This window comes from Mustela lutreola, chromosome 4 (assembly GCF_030435805.1).
Source record: "Mustela lutreola isolate mMusLut2 chromosome 4, mMusLut2.pri, whole genome shotgun sequence".
Lineage (NCBI taxonomy): Eukaryota > Metazoa > Chordata > Mammalia > Carnivora > Mustelidae > Mustela > Mustela lutreola.
Genome location: NC_081293.1, coordinates 136,517,407 through 136,529,712, shown reverse-complemented (window position 1 = coordinate 136,529,712; position 12,306 = coordinate 136,517,407). Strand labels below are relative to the sequence as shown.

General features: G+C 36.6%; 1 long non-coding RNA gene across 1 annotated transcript in view; it reads left to right on the top strand.

The window, feature by feature from the left end:
• The window catches only part of LOC131829430 (uncharacterized), a 186,932-nt gene that overhangs the window by 8,785 nt on the left and 165,841 nt on the right, over positions 1-12,306 (top strand). The window lies entirely within an intron of this gene.

The window sequence follows — 12,306 nt, the reverse complement described above, 5'->3', positions numbered from 1 at the left end:
GTGTTGAGTTTTATAAGTTCTTTATAGATTTTGGATACAACCCTTGATGGGATATGTCATTTGCAAGTATCTTCTCGCATTTGGTAGATTGTCTTTTAGTGTTGTTGGTTGTTTCCTTTGCTCTGCAGAAGCTTTTTATTTTGATGTAGTCCCAAAAGTTTATTTTTGCTTTTGTTTCCTTTGCCTCAGGAGACATACCTAAGGAGATGTTGCTAAGGCCAATGTCGAATAAATGCCTGCCTGTCCTCTTCTCTAGGATTTTTATAGTTTCAGGTCTCACATTTAGGTCCTTATTCCATTTTGAGTGTACTTTTGTGTATGCTGTAGGAAAGTGGTCCAGTTTCATCTTTTTGCATGTCGCTGTCCAGTTTTTGCAACACCATTTGTTGAGGAATTTGCCTTTTCCCATTGCATATTCTTGCCTCTTTCACTGAAGCTTTATTGACCATATAATTGTGGATTTGTTTCTGGGCTTTCTGTTCTGTTCTATTGACCCATGTGCCTATTTTTGTGCCAGTACCATACTGTTTTGATTATTACAGCTTTGTTATATAACTTGAAGTATGGAATTGTGATTCTTCCAGCTTTGCTTTTCTTAAGACTGCTTTGGCCATTTGGGTCTTTTCTGATTCTTTTCTGATTTTAAGGTTATTTTATTTTTTAGGGTTATTTTAGGGTTAGTTCTGCGAAATATGTTCTTGGTATTTTGATAGGGATTGCATTATATCTGTGGATTGCTTTCGGTAGCATAGATATTTTAACCATACTCTTCCAATCCATAAGCATGCAATGTCTTTCCATTTCTTTGTGTCATTTCCAGTTTCTTTCCTCAGTGTTTTATAGTTTTAGGTCTAGTTAAGTTTATTCCTAGGTATTTTATTTTTTTGGTACAATTATAAATGGGATGGATTCCTTAATATCACTTTGCTGCTTCATTATTAGAGTATAGGAATGTTATGGATCTTTTTACATTGATTTTGTATCCTGTGACTTTATTGAATGCATTTATCAGTTCTAGTAGTTTTTTGTTTTTTTTTTTTTGTTTGTTTTTTTTTTTGGTGGAGTCTTAGAGTTTTCTATACATTGTATCATGTCCTCTGCAAGTAGTGAAAATTTTACTTCTTCCTTACCAATTGGGAAGACTTTTATTCCTTTTTATTGTCTGATTGCTGTGGCTAGACTTCCAGTATTATGTTGAAATAAAAGTGGTGAGAGTGGACATTCTTGTCTTGTTCCTGACCTTACGGAAAAGCTCTGTTTCTCCGCCATTGAGTCTGATATGAGCTGTGGGTTTTTCAGATAAGGCTTTATTATGTTGAGGTATGTTCTATCTAAACCTACTTTGTTGAGGGTTTTTATTATGAATCGATGTTATACTTTGTCAGATGCTTTTTCTACATCTATTGAAATTATCCTATGGTTTTTTTCTTTTTTTGTACAAATGTAATGTATCACATTGATTGACTTGTGAATATTGAACTACACTTGCATCCTGGTAATACATCTCACTTGATCATGGTAAATTATGTTTTTAAATGTATTATAGGTTTAGTTTGCCAGTATTTTGTTGAGGGTTTTGCATCTATGTTCATTAGAGATATGGGCCTGTAGTTCTCTTTTCTTGTGGTGTCTTTATCCAGTTTTGGTATCAGAGTATTGCTGGCTTCATAAAAGGAATTTGGAAGCTTTCCTTCCTCGTCTATTTTTGGAACAGTTTGAGAAGAATAGATATAAACGCTTCTTAAAATGTTCAGTAGAATTCACCTGTGAAGCTAACTGATCCTGGACTTTTGTTTGTTGGGAGTTTTTTGATTACTGATACAATTTCATTGCTAGTAGTATGTCTGTTCATGTTTTCTATTTCTTGTTTCATTGATCTGCTTTTCGTAGGTTATATGGTTCTAAGAATTTATCCATTTTTTTTCTAGGTTGTGCAATTTTTTGGCATATAATTTTTCACAATATTCCTTTGTATTTCTGTGGTATCTTTCATTATTTCTCCTTTTGTATTTATGATTTTGAGTCCTCCCTTGTTTGGTTGATTGGTTTGGTTTGTTGATGAGTCTGGCTAGGGGTTTCTCAATTTGGTTGATCTTTTCAAAGAACCAGCTCCTAGTATCATTGATCTGTTCTATTGGGTTTTTTAAGTTTCTATAATAGAAAATGAATCATTTATTTATTAAATCACTTATTTCTGCCCTAATCTTTATTATTTCCTTCCTTCTGTTGATTTAGGATTTTGTTTGTTCTTTTTCTAGCTCCTTTAAGTGTAAGATCAGATTGTTTTTTTGAGATTTTTCTTGTTTCCTGAGGTAGGCCTGTATGGCTATAAACTTCCCTCTTAGAACTGCTGTTGGTGTATCCCAAAGATTTTATACACTGTGGTTTAATTTTCATTTTTCTCCATGTACGTTTTGATTTCCTCTATGATTTCTTGGTTGACCCATTCACTGTTTAGTAGATGATATTTAACCTTCTTGTATTTGTGGTCTTTCCAGATTTTTTATTGTGGTTGACCTGTAGTTTCATAGTGTTGTGGTCAGGAAAGATGCGTGATATGACTTAGCTATTTTTGATATGACTTCGTTCTTTTTGAATTTGTTGAGACTTGTTCTGTGGCTTAATATGTGATCTATTCTGAAGAACATTGTCTGTGCACTTGAAGAGAATGTGTATTCTGCTGTTTTAGGAAGGAATGTTCTGAAGATATCTGTTAAATCCATCTGGTCTAGTGTGTCATTCAAAGTCACTGTTTCCTTATTGATTTTCTGTTTGGATGCTCAGTCCATTGATGTAAATGGGGTGTTAAAATCCCTTACTATTACTGTATTATTATCAGTTCCTTTATGTTTGTTTATTAACTGTTTTATATATTTGGTCTCTTGTGTTGGGTGCATAAATATATACAATTGATATTTTCTTGTTGGATTTTTCCATTTATTATTACATTGTTTCCTTATTTGTCTCTTGTTAACAATCTTTAAGGACTATTTTGTCTAATAGAAGTATTGCTACCCCAGCTTTCTTCTGACAGTCATTTGCACAATAAATGTTTCTCCATCCTTTCACTTCCAATCTGCATGTGTCTTTAAAGATTTTATTTGCATTTTTATTTATTCAGAGAGTAAGAGAGCAATGGGGAAGGAGCAGAGAGAGGAGAGAGAGAATTTCAAGCAGAATTCCCAAGGAATGTTGGTTTGTTGCAGGGCTCTATTCCAGGGGAATTTCAGAACTCATGACCTGAGCCAAAATCAAGGCTCAACCATTCAATCAACTTAGCCATGCAGGCACCCCTGGCATGTGTCTTTAGGTCTGAAATGCGTTTCCTGTAGCCAGCATATAGATGGGTTTGCTTTTTCACCCGTTCATCACCCTATGTCTTTTGACTGGGGTGTTAAGTCCATTTACATTCAAAGTAATTATTGCTAAGTATGTATTTCTGCCTCCTACTTTTCTAACCAGTCTCGTTCATTGTCCTTCAAGGATTTTTCTCCCTCCAATCCCCTCTAAAAATCAGGCTCTATCTTCTCCTTTTTTCTTTGTAATCTCAAGCATTCCCATGATATTAAATACTCTAAAATGCTGGCAACTCCCAAATTAATCTCTCTAGCCCAGACATTTCCTCCAAATTCAGCATTCTATTGCCTATCTGATATGTCAAGTTTCCATGAATATCTGAAAGAACTGACATCGTCATTTCTTTATTCCTGCTTTCCCCTCCATCAAAAAGAAGTTCTACCCGTATTTTCCCCCCACTTCAGTAAAGGGTATCACCCAGTTATTTTCCACCCAGTTATTTTAAATAACATGACCTGAGCAATATTTCTGATTCCTCACTCTCCTTTCCTCTTCAACTCCAACCTGTCAGCTTGTCCTCTCATTTGCCCCTCATAAGTAGATGTCTAATTCATCCCCTTTTCTCCATATTCTTTGCTGCTACATTAGTCCACAAACTACCATCATTATTTACTGGAGCTACTGCTACAGTTGCCAACTGGTCTTTCCACTTCTACTCATGCCTTGTTTAATTCATTCTCTGCTTTCTTAAAAGTCCTGGCCTGTTCTAGCTTCAGTCTCCTTGCCCAGGCTAATCTTTCTCTGTTCTCTGCCTCACCTTTTCAGTTCCAGCCACAGTGGCCTCCTTTTACTTATTCCAAAACGCTACTACAGGGTCTTCACACAGGTTATCTTCAACCTGAAACACTCCTTCCACATTCTTCACATTCCTCAGTTTCCCTGAGTGGCTTCCTTACATTCTTCATGGTTCAGTTTAAATGTCATGCCTTCAGAGTATCTTTTGAGTCCTCACCTATCAGTAATAACCTGCAATAATCTATCATAAAGCAGGTCTGTTTCATTCGCAATGTTCATCACAAGTTGTAAATACATGCTTGTTTGCTTGCTTATAGTAAGCCTCCCAACTAGATTGTAAAGTCTCTAAGGTCAGGGGCCTTGTCTCTTCTGTTCAGTACTTAACACCTAGCCAGTGCCTAGAATATGAGAGGTGATCAATAATTATTTGTTAAGACTTCATTGGTTACTGATAGCTTCCCAGTTCCTGATTCCAATCCTCGTACCAACCTATTACACATTCTGTGGGAAAGCTTTCTGCAGTCTTATATTAAAGTCCCCCTTGTTTCAATTACTTGAGTAGATTTCTGTTCTTATAATTAAATTACCACCAATTGATTAAGTTTTGAAAAATATAGGGTTATCAGCAATATCAAATGCTACTGAATGGATAAGAAGGTTAAGGGCTACACAAAAAGTCATTGGATCTCTACACTGGTAATCTCCAAAATGACATTATCTATAAAATGTGGCTCTGTGGAAGCAAGGTTACAGTTGTGTTCATGAGAAGATTAAGAAAGTAGATATGACCAATGTAGACTGTTCTTTTTGAGAAATTTGACAGTAAAAATAAGGCATGAATGAAAATGGGATTGTGGGGTTCAACAGAGACCAAGAAAACATATGTTGGTTTAGTCTAAAAAGAATGTCTATTGCTATGCCGATAAGCCAAAGAACCCAAAGGAGAAAAAAAAAAAAAAAAAGAAGAAGAAGAAGAAAAAGAAAAAGAAAGGTTTGAATGAGGAGGAGTATTCATAGTTTTAGCTTCCATGAGGCAGTAGAGAATTTGATCAGGAGCACAAATTTGACAAAAAGGGACAATGTTTTTCCCCACTGGGAGATAGGAGATTGGAGGTTAAGAAAAATTTTATGTAGCACAAAGGGAGGTTGAGTGTGGCCACTGCAGGAGGCAGCAAAGTCATCTACAATGGTCACCAAGGGGAGGGTCAGGGTCTCTAGAAATGCTTCTCCAAACCACACCTCCATCTCTATTCCATCACCTCCCTGCCCAAGACTGTAGATGCTGTCCACGGCTGCTGCCACAGAGATTTACTGCTATTGAGGGCCTCAGTGTTTGATAGGTATGCACCTTATTTCTTAGATGGGATGGAATGGGAAAAAGCCCACAGTCCCTGAGGAAAAGTGAGATGGGGGTTTGAGGAATAGGACAAGGACACTGAACTGTGTTTCCAAACATGTAAATCATGAGGTCCTTGCTGTAAAATGGAGATTTCAGCCTACCTTCCTGAAAAGTCTAATTTTGCATGTTTGGGAGCAGGAAGGGTAGGACTATCTATTTTTTAATGATCATTATGATCAGGCAAATCTGAGAAATAATGGATTAGAAATTAATAAAAGTCCACCAAATTTAATTGCAGGCCCCAAATATTTTCTCACTTTTTAGCCAAATACAAAGAAATGTTGATAATGGACATCAGTTCATGGAAATGACCCAAAGAAAACAGTTTTGAAAGAAACAGTCTCTAACTCTGTGGTTTGAAAAAAAAAAAAAAAAAAATTGGGCGCCTGGATAGCTCAGTTGGTTAAGTGGCTGATCCCAGCTCAGGTCATGATCTCATGGTCCTGGGATTGAGCCCCCCATCAGACTCCCTGCTCAGAGGAGAGTCTGCTTCTTCCTCTCCCTCTGCCTGCCATTCCCCCTGCTTGTACTCTCTCTCCCTCTCTCTCTCTCTGGGTCAAATAACTAAATAAAAATCTTTAAAAAATAAAAATTATAGTGATATTTATAATGTGAGACTAGTTTTGAGATTTTTTTTAAATACAGGAATTTCATCAAGGAATTGGTAAATGGAACCGACTGGCTAATATTATTTATAATAATGAGTCAGAGATTTTAAAGCCTGTTCTGCTTCTAGTTTGCTAGATTCCTAGATTAATGAACTAAACTTAATATAATCTAAAAACATAACTTGATTTTATCCATTCCCAAAATTCTTAAAGGGAATCTTTAGCACACCAGATTCAGGTCCTTTAAAATATTTTTTCCATTCCCTCCCAGAAATGGTGATTTGTATTGATATACAACAGTCAGGCCCCAGGCCTCTTTCTAGGACCCCAGGGCCCCACTAATTTGTACCAGTTCTCTTCTATTCTAGTCGGCCCTGACCATCAGGTATAAATTAGTGCTGAATCAATATTAGCTGATACTTCCCCAGGTGTGGGAAGTGCAGAAACCTGATCACATGAGCAAACATAGCCCTTCCTGGCTACATTTAAAATAAGGTGGTTGTTATTATACTATTCAGGGAAAAGACTTTTTTTTTTAAAGCAAATCTCATGCCACCTTAATTTGCATCACCTTGATATACTGCTGTCTATAGTCAGAATCCATTTTCAGTTATTAGTTTCCCTGCCACTCTTTACACTTTCTTCATTTTTCCAGGGAGACTTCTCCTGCCTTTCCCATTATCCCCTCCAGCCATGTCATATGCCCCACATAATTGTTCATTTCTAGTCCTACTTATGGAGTTCTGTAGATGAGCCAAAGGGGACTTAGTTTACATTCATAGCTTTAATCACTCACCTTGGGCGGAGCAGTGTCCTAAATAAATTTCAGTTTTGCACCATTACTCAACAAGGTATTTATTTAAGTATCACTTAATAACACAAAAGTAAACAAGGCACTCAAACATGTTATTGAGGAAAGAAGCTTTAGTTCCCCACGTTTTTTTACCCAAGGGCCAGTCTCACTTGAGTTGTTCTTACAGAACTGTTAAGTTTTCTTTAAAGAAAATCTAAGAAAACTGGGTAGAACACAAGTACTGTGAGTCAGGTCTAAGCTATCTTTACTTTTGAAATGATTAATTGCTTTGTTAATTTTCAATGACAAGAAATCTTGTCATTTCTTACAACACTTCCAAGTCCTAGCTACTCACATTGTAGCTATGCATTCAACATGCTCAGAAATTATATAAATATATATATATATATATATATATATATATATATTTCAGTATTTAACCATAGATTAAAGCAGAAACTGATGACCAAATTTCCAATGAAATGGTCTGACTCTGATTTTTTTCCCTCTCCTATATCCTGAGTTTTACAGAAATCTCCTGTATTTTGATTCATATCTATGAACTCTTTGTATGTAACAATTCTGTGATTATTTCCATTTTACAGATGGGAAAATTGAGGCATGTTTAGAAACTGAGGAAAGCTGCTGGGCTCACAGTTAGCATATGAGGGCATCATAACTGGAAACGAGGTCTCCTGACTCCAGGCCCAGTGTATTTCCCCCTCCCAATAAAAATTACCTTTATAATCATTGTCAGGGATATGATCACTGAGTAATAAAGCAGCATGATTTTTTTCCATCCTTGGTCTTTGAGGGACCTTTGAGCTAATAGTGTATGCGAAAGAGGTCATTTACTGCCCAAGAGATTGATTACATACATTCAGGGCAACCTGATGACACCCCCTGATAGGACAAGGGCCTGTCTAAATGTCCTAATGTACTTTTAACCATCCAAAGTTCCTGACAGGAAGATGGGGTGTGGTAATTATACATCTTGGTTTTGGTTTATCTTCTTCATATCCTCACCCTCAGAGATGTCTTTCAAACATTGGTAATTACAGCTTTCAGAGCCAGAGCCTACAGACTCATCATCCACACAGATGAGATACTAAAATCTACTCAAACATGTAAGACTAAAGAAAATTTCAGTGCTACTGGACTCAGGTTAAAAGAAATCTGCTTACAAAAGAGGTAGCCATTATTTCTATGCATGGCTATACTGTGCCACACTGATGTGTAATGGTTTCTTGTTGATCTATGGGGGCATGTATGAATTCATTTGCCTCTAAATTTCACCTGTAACTTAAAAAAATAAGACTAAAGTACACATGTGGATGATCAGACCATTTGATTGAAACCAAACAGTCTGATCTTGTAAAGCAGATCCAAGTCAATGAAACCAACTTGAAACAATGAAGGAACTGCTTCTAAGCAAGATGAATCCATGTCAAGAAGCAAGGACAGCACAGGGAATCAGTGGTTGTAGTAACCAGTAAGTGGAACCTGGGTTAATAACGTCATAACTTCTTAAGAATTCAGCAAGTAACAATATATAAAGTATAGTGGAGTTTCTTTTCTTTTTTTTTTTTTTTCAATAAGGACTTTATTTATTTATTTGACAGATCACAAGTATGCAGAGAGGCAGGCAGAGGTGGGGTGGGTGGGAAGCAGGCTCCTGGCTGAGCAGAGAGCCCAATGTGGGGCTGGATCCCAGGACCACAGGATCATGACCCGAGCTGAAGGCAGAGGCTTTAACCCACTGAGCCACCCAGGCGCCCCTATAATGGAGTTTCTCACCATCTACATTACTGGCCAGGCTAATGGTGATATATCCTATTTGGGGTCTCAAAATTTAGGAGTCTGAATGTGTAAAGAATTATTAAAGTGGACTTTATAAAGTCAAGTGAATTAGTTTGGTTTGGAGAAGCAGTTCAGAGGATTTAGTAATGGTTGTCAGGGATATTTAGTGCCATAAATATTGTTATGTGGGTGTTTTTTCATTGTAGAAAGAATGCAAGGAAATGTTATAGATTTGAGAGAGACCAGGTAAATAAAAAGAACTGGCATGTGTTCAACACCTACACTTTGCTGGGCACTCTCTGTATTACCTCATGGAATCCTTGCAGAAACCCTGCAATGGAATTCTTAAACTGAAAATGAGAGGAAGTAATAATCAACGTCAGAGATCAAAGTCCTTTATCTGATATTTGGTCCTAGGATCTGTTTACCTCCAAAGCTTGTGCTCTTGACACCAACTTTCTGTAAAGCAGAAAGGGAGGGGTTTTGGAATTTGCTTCCCTCATTAAATTCAAGAATAGTTTCTAGAGAACTGTGTCCAGGATATATTCCTACCCAGAAGTAGGAAAATGGACTAAATTCCTCTGATGCTGTCTTCAACTCTGTAATTTTAGATTAAAATTCAGATCGATAGAGATTTAGCTCAAGGCTTTTCCTGGGCACATTGGTATTATTATTTTTTAACCATTAAAGATCTGATACCAGAAGCATGAATAAGACTTCTTGTGTTTGAAGTTTTCTCCACCTATTTACATGTCCGACAATATGGAATTGGTCCAATAATTAGAGTATAACCATACAACAGAATTCTGTGTTGTGGTTAGAATTATTTGGAAGAAATTTTAATGGTATAAGAAAATATTTTGATATATATATTATCAAATTTTAAAAAATTAGAAAAACCAAACCAAGCTATAAGGTATATTTCCAACTGAATTTAAATATATATATATTTATGTATGCATAGATAAAAACAAATGGGAGAATATATGTAAAACATTAGCAGTGGTTTCCTGTGGGGAAAAACAACTGACTTTTATTTTCAATTCTGGGTCTCACATTTTTCCAGAATATATGGGCCTTACATATATTACTAGGAAGAATGGTGTACATACCACACACTGCAATTTTCTGAAAAAGTTTTAAAAGATAGAAGTACAATAATGTGTTATGAATGCAATCATGTGTAGGATAAGGGCAATTTATTAAATAGCATTGAGCCCATTGGTGAGAGCAAACTGTCAGTGTGCCCATCACTGGAGATAAAATTGGCCCTTCATGCAATTTCTTACTATGCTGAAATTATCATTTATAACCACCTGGTTCTTTTAGCCCCTACCTAAAACCCTCTACCCAGAAGGCACACAGAAAATACACATCTAAGCACACTGTACTGTGTGTGTAAAATGGAGATTATAATAACACAAGGTTCGCAAAAGATTTCAGTAAAATACTTGTAAAGCTCCTAGCAGTGTACCCAGGGCGTAGTAAGTACTGAATAAATGTTAGCCATCTCAGTAGTTATGTCTTTACTGATAAACTAAAGAACAGAATAATTTTGCAGAGGAATATGGTGGCTGATCTTAGAAGTGCATTATCAGCCCCCTGGCACATATACATTTCATTTTAAAAATAGCCTTACAATTAATGTAGGTGGTGTCCAAAGGAATCTGTGGCACACTGTAATTATGTAGTACATTTCGTTTACCACACTTATCAAGGTTTAATGAGCAATGAAAACAGGAAACAAAGCCATGATAGAATTCAATTTTTCTTTAATCATTTTGCTTATATTTATATTACTAAAAATGATTGAAATATTAAGAAAATATTACCACTTTAGAACTACATTTTTATTTGCATTTAAGATTATTTATGATTAAAAATAGCTTTGAACTTAGATGTACCCTATGCAGTATAATACAAACAAAAAGTACATAGAAAATTCTTTGCAAGTATCATAATTTACCTGGAGACTGTCTTCGTTCAGACTGCCATGACAAAACACTAGTGACTCCATTTATTATTGTCTCCTCACACTTCTGAAGGCTGGGAAATCTAAGAAGTAAGGATCTGCTTCCTGGTTCATACACAGCTATCTTCTCACTGTGTCTTCATGTAGGGGAAGAGGTGAATGGGCTATCAGAAGGGCACTAAGCATACTTAGGAGAGCTCCACCCTCATGCCCTAATCACCTTGCTTCTTTTTTGATATATATCTTATTTTATTTAAATTCAATTAACATAGTATATCATGAGTTTCAGATGTAGAGTTCAATTATTTATCAGTCACATATGCCAGTGCTCATCACATCACGTGCTCTCCTTAATGCCCATCACCCTGTTACCCTGTCCCCACAGTCCCCTCTCCTCCAGTAACCCTCAGTTTGTTTCCTAAAGTTAAGAATCTCTTATAGCTTTCTCCCTCTCTGATTTCATCTTATTTTTCCCTCTCTTCCCCTCTTATCCTGTTTTGTTTCTTAAATTCCACATAGACATGAAACCATATGATAATTGTCTTTCTCTGACTGACTTATTTTGCTTAGCATAATAACCTCTAGTTCCACTCACATCATTGCAAATGCTAAGATTTTATCCTTTTTGGTGATGGAGTAATATTCCATTGTGTATATATACCACCTCTTCTTTAACTGTTGATGGACATCTGGACTCTTCTCATAGTTTGGCTATCGTGGACATTGCTGCTATAACCATTCGGGTGTAGTTGCCCCTTTGAATCACAACATTTGTAACCTTGGAGTAAATACCTAGCAATGCAATTGCTGGGTCATGGGGTAGCTCCATTTTAAACTTTTTGAGGAACTGCCATACTGTTTTCTAGAGTCACTGTACTAGCTTATATTCCTGCCAACAGTGTTAGAGGGTTGTCCTTTCTCTACATCCTTGCCAAAATTTGCTATTTCCTGCCTTGTTAATTTTAGCCATTCTGACAGGTGTGAGGTGGTGTCTCTTTGTGGTTTTGATTTGTATTTCTCTGATGCCAAATGATGTTGAGCATTTTTTTCATGTGTCTGTTTTAAGGGCCCTGTTTCTTTTTTCTTTTCTTTTTTTTTTTTAAGGTTATTTTTTTGTTTGTTTTTGATTTTGTTTTTGTTTTTTAATTTGACAGAGTGAGAAATCACAAGTAGGCAGTGGGGAAGCAGTTCCCCACTGAGTGGAGAGCCCAATGCCAGGCTTGATCCCAGAACCCTGAGATCATGACCTGAGCCAAAGGCAGAGGCTTAATCCACCGAGCCACCCAGGGGCCCCAAGGCCCTGTTTCTCAATAACATGACATTGGAGGGTAGGATTTCAATATGTGAATTTTGAAGGAACACACTCATTCTGTAGTAAAGGCATACACTTATTTAACTGTATTTCAGGGATGCCAGAATTGCTCAGTTGGTTAAGTATCTGCCTTCAGCTCAGGTCATATCCCAGGGGACTGGGATAGAGCCCAGCATCAGGGGTTTCTGCTTCTCCCTCTCTCTGCCATTCCTCCCTCTAGTGCTCTCTCTCGCTCTCTCTCAAATAAAATCTGAAAAAAAATTTTTTAAAATGTATTTAAATCATCTACCTTAGTCAGAACTGGAATGGTTAATTGTCCCACATTTTTAA